The 10,702-nt window shown below is 32.8% G+C and overlaps 1 long non-coding RNA gene across 2 annotated transcripts; it reads right to left on the bottom strand.

Moving 5' to 3' along the window:
• Window positions 1-1,364: 1,364 nt before the first annotated feature.
• LOC134846185 (uncharacterized) lies at window positions 1,365-5,048 on the bottom strand. Of its 2 annotated transcripts, none has more exons than XR_010162785.1 (3): window positions 4,973-5,048; window positions 4,080-4,443; window positions 1,365-1,810 (listed from the first exon to the last, which is right to left on the bottom strand). It is a non-coding gene; the product is annotated as an uncharacterized LOC134846185 (long non-coding RNA). The 2 variants fall into 2 exon arrangements; XR_010162786.1 differs by having other exon boundaries at window positions 1,366-1,810; window positions 4,080-4,391; window positions 4,964-5,007.
• Between the last annotated feature and the right edge of the window lie 5,654 nt (window positions 5,049-10,702).

Raw genomic sequence — 10,702 nt, 5'->3', positions numbered from 1 at the left:
AATACGGGAGAAAAATTCACTGTTTCACTATTTAATCTCAACATAGGAACATTATATTTATGAAACATGCTTAAGAAAATTGTCAAAATTGAACAAAATTATTCTGTAATTCTATTTTTACGATATTGAATACATTTTGAAAATAAAAATGCTCTGGCATCCATCATCACTCGAGCCTATCTAATTTTTGTTTGTGCTCGATTTGCCTCAAAACAAACAACCAAAAACCAGAGTGCTTACAAAGTAATTGATTACTTCGTTCATCATATTTTGATTTTTGGAGTTCAAACTATTTTGGCTTACAACATCTCCGTGTGTTAAATAATTGTATGCTTTGTCGCATTCTCCTTGGTGTTTTCTCCTCAAAAAGATATCAACTGAAGTCGGGAGAGAAAAATATATTTTTGACAAATGCTTGAAAAAATCGTTAACATTGATCATACTTATACTTTAAGCAACGTCGACAAGCAACGTTGATGTTTTCTCCTCAAAAAGATATCAACTGAAGTCGGGAGAGAAAAATATATTTTTGACAAATGCTTGAAAAAATCGTTAACATTGATCATAATTATACTTTAAGCAACGTCGACAAGCAACGTTGATGTTTTCTCCTCAAAAAGATATCAACTGAAGTCGGGAGAGAAAAATATATTTTTGACATATGCTTGAAAAAATCGTTAACATTGATCATACTTATACTTTAAGCAACGTCGACAAGGCAAATATTTTTCTAATTACTGTTAGAGTATTTTGTAAAAAGAATACGAAAAAACGGATTTTATAAAATTTTAGAAAAAGTTTCAAATTATAATTTTTTTTTGTATTTTTAACTAAAATTAATGACAAACAAGGATAGCCGGTTACTGTGCAATTGCACAGAAAGTCCCGACCATAGTCTTTATTAAACTACGGTTTAGAAAGTTTTTTTCCAAATTAGTGAAGTTTTTTTTCTGATTGGTGTCATAAAAGGATCTGACGTATAAATATAAATCAGGCATATTGAACAGTAATAGTAATTTAGGCAAATTATACCAAAAAAAATTTCGCAACAATGACTAGAAAAATTTTTTAAAAATTTAGGAGAATTTTTTTTCGAAATTTTTTGCAAGTTTTTCAATATGATATATTACTCAACTCATTATGATGATTGCACACGTCGAACTTTAGTTCACAAAACCTGATAACACAATGATTAGGAAAAAACCCATTGTTTTTTCGATTTCACGTATTATCCTTTTTGATTGATGATTAGATATACTCTCAACAGCTCTCATTCATAGAACTGTTTCTTGCTCAATGTCCGCAATTATTCCTTGTAACTTCAGACTAATATTTCTCTAACTATGCTAATTTAAACTCGAAGTGAAAACTTTGAGTTCAATAACTTCAGTTTGCTGATTACGCCAATATACAGATAACCTTTAGATGTTTCGATGTTTTAGCACAATACTGTAATCATATAATGATTATTTTATTTCATGTCGGTAAATTGTAGAACTTCTCAACTTGAAACTTTTTTGACGCATAATATATGACATTTACAATTCAATTAAACTGATATTTTGGTGACTATAGTGTCGTTAGTGGTACATTCCAGTTCTCTTCAACTTTCTGAGCTGGAGCCCGGAAGTTTCAGCTGCCCTCTTGTCTTCCATTCCATAATTATTTCCCCCCAGTTGGACTTGCAGGTATCCGTCGGGGTGAAGTTTGCAGAAGTCCTCGACTGTGAATGCCACTGCCACTAACTGTTCTGTGCTCACTCCCCCTCTGCAGTTGATCTCATGGGCGAAGGACGCAGAGGAAAAAGAAGCTGTAAAAAATAGAAAAATGTTTGGCAGTATCTGCAAAAATTTTCTGAGACTGAACTATCTTAACTGGAGGACAGGGTGGTGATTAAGAACATCTACTAAGCTTCTGTAAAAGACCTGCATACACTTACTATCAATTTGATATTCAAATACACAAAAACGTCTTATAACAAAAAAGCTGTAAGTAAATGTTGACTGTCAGACATCGTTTATAAAACACTTTTTCTGAAAACTTTAGTAGATTTTGTTTTGTTTGCGTATGGGCAGCAGCTGAAAATTTTAGTATCAGTTTTGAAAGATGACGGGGCATCTTGGGACTGCTCGTATCTGATTGTTCGGCTGACCTCTAGCGTTCCGATGAAAAGGTTTCGATTAAAAAAATTGGTTTTGAAAACGAAGATTTAATTTTTTTCATTTTGTCTTTATCACACACTCGTTGTAAACTACGAGGTGATATTTTTCAGAAAACTCGTCGCTAAAATCTCGTTGCACGCCCTCATAACTTAACAAAAAATTTCGCAGGTGATATATCTATCTTATTTTGGCACAGGATACGAAAAAATCCCATAAAAATGGATACTTAAAAGCAGCTGTTTGTCTGGAAGAAAACATACTGAGCACAAATATTTCCATCATTTCTTTCGAAAACCGGAACAAAATACATCCTGAAAAAGTTAGGCAAACACAGTTAGCTAAAAGATAAACATTCTACAAATATCAAAAAATTTATTCTGAATTTCGTTAATTCAACTTGATTCGGGTACGTTTAATTTTTTTTCATGTACCACAAATAATAATCGGATTGGGTCGAGTGATATCTGATATCAAAGCCCTTTCAGTTGTGATAAAAGCATTGAAAAAATTTGAAAAAGCTTTGTCAGCATCGAGAGCTTAATTTTAGCCCTGAAAAATTAGTTTTAAGCAAGTAAAATTAGTTTTTGGAGTTTTTTTGCGCCATTTTCAGAACCATAGATTCTAATTTCTGCATCCTTAAAAAATTTTGGAAGAAAGTCATTTGAATCATGACACACAGGGTATTCAAGTGATATTCAATTCTATATATTCCGATATTTTTTTGTTGTGGATTTTGCAGGGGAAAAAGTATAAAATTAGGATTTTTCTCCAGGCAGTATTTGATTTTGAAACAAAAATTTTTGACCAGTTTGTTTTTATCATTTGAAAGATATAAACGCCTTAAAATAATAACTTACAGATATTTCAAAGTTTCCTTTTTCATGACTCTAAAACTCCCTAATTATGCGACTACGTTTTGTGGAAGTTGTAACTTGTGATTTAAAATTTGTTTCATATATCAAAGATTCGCATGTAGACCTAATCATCGAAATTTAAATCCAAAAAATTTGAACAATAGAATAGCTAGTCGGTTTATTCGTGGCACTAACCTGATACGAGCAGTCTTTTGGTTGCTTTCATTGTATTGGTTTTTCGTTCGCTATCTCCACATATTGCTTAATATAAACGATACCTCAATCTTAAATCATTCTGGAAAACTTCGGAAATTTGATCTTTTACGTGTTTTTCAAAAAACAAGTTGCCAACGCAAAAAAAGTCAATCAAATTTTTCATTGTTCCATTTTTCAAAAAAACTTACGAAAAAATTATGCTTCAGGTTTTTTTTTCACCAGAAATTTTTCAACTTTTTAACTAACCTTTTTTGGACAATCCGAAAAATATTAATGTCAAAAGCAAAGTAACAGAATATTTGTGCCCGAAGTCGTTTTTTTTTCTTCAGAAAAATGTTGACTTTTTAACTAGCCACTTTTGACGGAATTTTTTAAATATCATTCAAAAAGTAATGTTCTCCGGGGCTTAGTTTTGAAAAGATTTTTCACCTGTAATCAATTTTCGTAAAATTATGGGGGTTTACAGATTGCCATTTCGGCCAATTTGCGACAATTAACGCGCGATTTATTTCGCGCCATCAACGCGTAAGCGGAGATTTAATTCATCTTAGAAATCATTCCAAATTGGTTGAAGGCAGCGTATTTGCCATTACTGATTTGTTACTAGGAGCGAAACTTTGTCCTTTGTACTTAAGATGGCGTGTGGGTGGATGATATTCACAAAAATCTGAAATTTTTTTTATTATTTTTATTTTATTACATTTAATTTTTTTAAATGTTATTACTGCTCCATTGGCCTTAAAAGGCGTTCGGAACATTCACGGCTCGGCCCTGATACGAACAGTCTTGTTGACTTTCGATTCAAAATATTGAGTTGTTGAAAAGTTATTAAGAAAATTGCACTTACCCAACATCTGGCAACAAACGGAGATGAAAACCACTAATTGAGTTCCTCTCATTTTCCGGCCGAAGATTAGATACTTTGCTGAACTGTCTTCAATTGACCTGATTCTGATAAGCTTGTTTTGAATCAGGTTTGAAATTATAGGCAATTTTGGATCATGAAAGAAACAAAAAAAGTGGGTTGAAAGCAAAAGTTGTTTACAAAAAGATGACTGGAGGGTTTAAAAGGGGACAAAGGTGTTATTTAAATTGAGGAAGAAAGTTGATACAATGAGCGGGCAAATTGAAGTAAAGAAAGTCAGATTTATGGCGAGTACTTTGAATATAAACGCCCAGAGTTAAGTTATAAATTTAAAAACGTGACGCTCCTTAAAATATCATATAAAAGATTTATCAAAATTATTAATAAAAAATAGTCGCGCCGAGTCTCCAAAAAACTCCCAAAAAAACGGTTGCGTCAAAACATGTTTATTCAAAAGTTCAAAGCATATTTTTTATAGTTAGTGCTAATTAGGCTACTTACTTTTAAATGCTTATCAGAACACTAGCCTAAAATTCCGCTTATTGAAAGAAAACTCTCTCAACTACCAACAGCGACTTTAATTAATACCAGTGTTAAGAAAATATTTTCTTTAGCCCTTAAACTACTTTTGTAGTTGTTTTTATAACCATTTCATCAACAACTTTTTCACTTTTTTGTTTTTCAAGCTTTTTTTTGAATTACTTGAGCAGAAAGAACTTCAGCCGATGTATACTTTTGGGTTAATTTTCATTTTAAGTGTTTTCTGATGGCTTTTTTTTCTATTTTTGAGCAAATTTTAGCTATTAATTCCGCAAATTTATAGCAACTCTTTGGGCAGTCACTTTTGGGCATTCATTAGCAACTACTTTCTGAACCTTGGCTATATTGCTATCTAGGAACTGCCAAGAAGTCCCAAAGGTGATTTTGCGCTAAGAACGTGTTTAATATTAATATATGCAACATCCCAGCGGGTCAAATTGTTGAAGAAAAAAACAATTCCGGAATAAAAGTCAAATGATTTAGCCAAATTTTCACATTAACACACTCTCATTATTAAAAAGTTTCATAAGCAGAGCAATTTTTGGTTGATGTAAAACAAATAACGTTGAAGAGGTCGACGCTATGCTTGATGATCGAAAAAAATTTGATGTAAATTTCTTTCTCGCATGTAAAAAAAATTTGCAAACAATGGTCACACGGCAAATCAATTCTTGCCTAGGGAAATGTATTGAAACTGAAAAAACATTTTTTCAGCTGAAAGTAGCTTAAATTTAAAATGGTGTTAAAAAGGCGATTGTGATGTGACGAAAATTAACTATAGCGTAGGTTAGGTTTTTACATTCCGCCCAATTTTGACTAATTCAAAAAACTCATAACTGGTCAAAGAGGGTATCAAATGAAAAACCTACCAGGCTGGTGATTCGTATTTCAAAAATAACTTTCGAAAATGTTACGCATTATTCAAAGAGTGACTGAACTCTCAGTTTAATTCTTTTACAATTGTACATCATGTTAGCTACTATTACCTCTCGTTTTTTTACAATTTTTCCTATTTTTTAACCTTCTTTGCTGAAAAAGGCGAGAAAAGTAAAAAGAGAAAAGGACATGAAAAAAAAACGATATTCTTGTTTTTCAAATTTGTTAATTCCAATCGTTTTTTTCGGATCCTGTGCGGAGCAACCGGCTATCGCTGCTAGTTAAAATCTTTCTAAGTTGCTCGGTTGGTTCTCTATCACTGTATCTGAACACACAACAATTGTTCTCCGCGGCACCCTTAATAATGTACGCAATATCATTTAAATTTTTCAGTTAAGACAGAAAATGTCGGCTTTATATGCATCAGTTTTAGTAATTTTTTCAAAGTATTGTTTGAGTTCCATGTTTTTTTTTGGGGGGGGGGGATTGCTTAATTGATCCCCTACTATACCGTGTTGACAAAAAATGCCTATCATGAAATTTCACGATGAAAAAAAAACTTGTCATACAGTATCATACAATTTCATGGTGTTAATTATTTATAAACCAAAAACAAGCTTTTCAGTGCGAACAAGTGAGAAACTCAGTAGGAACCGTTTTTAGACGACAACTTTATGATATAATTTACGAGGGGATGGGAAACTGGAAAAAAGCCATTATATTTTCAAAACAACTGAATTGGCCCGATTAAACGTACAAATTAGTAATCTTTGAGATTGTGCTCACAGATAATTGGCATACTTGAGCAACGAAAAAACCATGATATCAAAGTTCCGCTGCAGTTAAAGAGAAAGTCAAGAAGAATTAACTCATCCAAAAAAAAAATTTACATCATCAAGTTGAAAGTCATCATAAGAAAAAAACTAGAGTAAAAGAGACTTGAGAAGGGCATGCAGCGGGATTTACAATCCATACCGGATAATGCTGCTTGGCTTAGAGAAAAAGTAATATTTCCTTAAAATAAAAACTAACAGTTTTGTGAAAGGGTGCACTACCCCACATATACGTAGTGCATTACCCCAGATCTACGTTTCGTTATTCGTACTTGGTACACTACCCAAATCGAATAAGTCACGTTGTTTTTCTGAAATCTTCATAAAGCAAGACCATAAAACAAAAATTTTCTTATTATCCTTTAGCTTTTGTTTTTGGAAAAAAAAAACGAGTTTTCATCTAATATGATGGTCACAATTTTTTTCTGAAATTATATCATCAAGTTTAGAGTCATCATGAGAGTAAAGTTTAAAAAAACAGCCTTCAAAACTACATGCAAAAAATTGTATCCATAGCGGATAATGCTGCTTGACATAGAAAAAAATTATTTCGAAAAAAAAGAACGAACAGGATTTGAGAAAGATGACAGAGCAGCTGTAACTCGAACCACAGATCTACGGTTCTTTGCGTAGCACACTATATCACATGGAATATGGCGAATCTAAAACATTCATAAACAAAACTTTCCAAAAAAAACCATTAATTTTTTTTCAATTTTATTTCCTATCACACGGGCTAGTCAAGGATTTTCGTGAGGGGGAGGGAGGAGCGGATTTTCCAAAAATTTTCGAAATATTTGTCGATCATTACGAGGCCAAACTGCGCATTTTGTGAATTTTAAGCGGATTCCGCAACAGGCCAAAATCAGATTTATCGCGGAATCCGCAACACTGCTACTTTTCTTTGATCTTTTTTGCTGCTTTGGATTCCACGGACAAATAACTAAAACTCTGTATTGCTCAAATCTTCTCCAAAAACAGGCAAATTTGCGGAATTTGCAACAAAATTTGCGGAATCCGAACAGTTTGTGGAATCCTTAATAATATGTGTGTTAAGTAAACATAAGCTGACGTGGAAACCGCAAAAGTAAACGGAACGTGCAAATTGTAAGCTGAATCCTCATAAATTTGCAGAATTCACGTACATTCGCGAATCCACTTACTTTTGCGGAATCCGGAACAACTACCTTCGCTCGTACAATAACAATATTCGGTCGTTGCGGAAACCGCAACAAAACTAATGTGCCGAGAAAATTTACATTACAGATATTTGTATGCGGAATCCGGAGAAAATTTGTAAGTGGAATCCACTTGAGTTTTGAAACATGTTTGAAGATTTGTCTCGGGAATACAGGATCGTACAGACACAAAATTGTGCGCCTATCCAGTGCACAGCTTGAAAGATTAAAAGTTAATTAATAGTGCATAGCTTTTAATTTCAGGACAAAAAGGATTTTTTTTGCGTCAGTTATAGGGTAATATTGATCAAAAATTTGCAGTTTTTTGGTGCGCGCTCCCCTCTCAAAATTATTTTAATTTGACGCTCAAGCCTACTTTAAGAAATTTTTAGGCTCAGCTAGCCTGAATGGAGATCTTAAAATAGTACCAAAGGGGCACTTTGGGCAGTCAGCGGGTTAAATCCCTGAGGGGGGCGACTGCCCTACTCTGCCCCTTGTTAATCAGCTTCTGTCGTATCCTTTAGCTTTTACCTCCAAAAGAAACCTAAATGCTTTTCCCTCTACTTGGCCCTATTGGGGTTAAACTGGTCCTTTTTTAAATTATGCATCAATTATCATGCAATCGAGCCGAGAATCAAGCCCGCGAGCCTGGGATGGTAATCTAATACATATGTCTGTCAGGATGCCTGTCAGGATCCATGATTAAGCAACTAACAAGTTTAAAAAATTAACAAAAACTATCATTCATATGTATATAAAAAATCATATTTTCTTTAGTTTTCATTTTGTTAAGGGTTGGGGATATTGAATTAACTGCTAAACAATGGCAGTCTAAGAAACGCCCTGTTTTTGTTTCCTAATACTGGGTTCTTTTAGATTATGCATCGTCTTGTACCACTACTCAACAACGTCTTGTAGCAACATTTGTTTTTTCAAAGAGATTTTTCAGCAACAGATAATTCCGACTGCATTAGTAGAATGAAGTATAAACTTCATCAGCTGCGAGCTTAAAGTAATAGTTAAAAAATTGGGACCGGCTGAGTAATTGGGAGAAAATTTTGCGACAACAACAATCTTTAATTGTGAAATAGCTACTCATTCATGAGATGGTTCAGCACATAGAGGAGTAGCTCTTACTCTATTAAAATTTGTTGTGCAGTAAAACTTTGTCCAAATTACTTTACCGGTCACAGAAGAAATTGAATTTTAAGTTTTTTTGAAGATAAAACGTTAAATCAAAGAAGTTTAACCTCTGCAATTATACACTCTGAACGCCTTGTCGAATAATAGATATAACAAAAAAAAACAATGAAATCATTTCGTTACTTTTGTAGTACAAAACACTTTAAGTTGAAATATTAAACTCTTTTGTTAAGCACTTTCGGGAATTTTTTCAAATTAAAAGGTTATTCAACAATTGAGTTGAAAATTTATTATTTTTCATGCCTTGATCACAAAAACAAGATCATTCGAAGAAGTTTTTAATGCATCTTGCATGTATTTTATGCCATTTAGGGAAACTTTTCATTTTATGCCACTTAGGAAATTTTTCAAATGCACAGAATGGTCCTTTAATTTATAAAAAAGTTATAAGATTTTTTTCAAAGAACACCTGGAAAACACATGGAAAAAATGACAAAAAATTTTTTGGAACTCATTTAGTCGCCCAAAACCGGAATACGCTGAAAAGTTTTAATATACATTTTAGGTATATTTGTTGCTGCGGCAACTAAACCGACAACAAAAAGTCAAGCAAAAGTTTTTTGACACGCGGATAAATTTCCGCCACGCAAAAAAATAACAGGTACTGGCCGGATTCGAACCCTTGACTTTTGTAATTATAGGCAGCCATATTCGTTAGCTCTTTGCCACATGCGCAAAAAAACGTCTGGTTTTTGACAAGAACCAAAGTTAGAATGATTCAAATGATTCTGTTAGACTAGTTGATAACCCGGAAAAAGTCTATATTCCGGTTCGATAACGCTTGCTAATCGCTAGCATAAAAAGGACAAAAGTGGCTATCATTGAGCCAATTTAAAAAACAAATGAGTCCGAAAACGTATGAACATTTTCTGGAATTGAAATAAAATTAAAAAGCACGTTTTTTCGAATTGACAACGAAAAAGTAAAAAGTTATTTCAATACAGTTTTGATAAATTGAAACAAATTTAAGCTTAAGAAGTACAATACGCCGATCAGAAAAAAAGCAGACAGCAACTCAAGTAGACAGATTAAAACAACAAACGCTTCTAGCAATTTTGAACAAAATTAAAAAAAAAATAACAAAAATTTTCAATTGATTTAATTCTGATTTGATAGGACTTCAGGCCTGCTTGTTCTTCATTTTCGAAATGAAATCGCTAGCTTCGAAAAAAGAACAAAATCCAATGAAAAAAAGTTAAAAAGCAACCAATTACATTACAAAAACTGAGAAATAAAAACAAAAAATTTCGAGGTTTTATTTTTTTGTCATTTTTTTAAGAGTCTAGAATTTTTTCTAAATTTCATATTGGAAATAAATCACTACTACATAATACCAAAAATCGAAACAAAATTTAGACAATAAGCCGACCTTTTCCAGCGCCAAATTTCTACCGAAAATTTTTGGCACAGAAAAAAATACTCTTGTAACAAAGACGTGAAGCGAAAATCTGCACCACTTGCGATATAACAAACTCACAAGAAAATCAAAGTAGAAAATGAAAAATGTAAAGTGTTTTGAAAAAATAAGTGAATCAAAAGTTTCGAACGTCTTGATGAAATACACCTAGGGCCCAGCTGCGGCTGGATGGAGATGTATTAAATTTTCTGAATTTTTTCTTCTGATCCGGGACGAAATGCAAGCTTTCCCAAAACAACAAGCTTTCTCTTTCAAAAAGTTGAATAAGTGCCACTTTTGCACTAAAAAATTGAGCAATTGTTTCTGTTGATTGAATTATCATCTCCGATTTGATAGATTAGTCTTCAGGAAAATTCAAAAAAAATTCGAGTAGATTCAAAATACGGTCAAAAATCAAAAATTTTATTATTCCGAGTGCAATTATTTTGCGTTTAAAAAGTCTGGGTGTAGCCGCTCATGGAGGGAATTTTTTTCAGTCTTTTCTATTCAATAAAATTATAATTTTAGATTTGGTAGGTTTGTTTTTGACAAAACGAAAAAAAAAGTCAAAATAATTTG

The sequence above is a fragment of the Symsagittifera roscoffensis genome, chromosome 5 (assembly GCF_963678635.1).
Source record: "Symsagittifera roscoffensis chromosome 5, txSymRosc1.1, whole genome shotgun sequence".
Classification (NCBI taxonomy): Eukaryota; Metazoa; Xenacoelomorpha; order Acoela; family Convolutidae; genus Symsagittifera; species Symsagittifera roscoffensis.
Note: the sequence above shows the minus strand (reverse complement) of the source record. Positions and strands in the feature narration are given on the sequence as shown.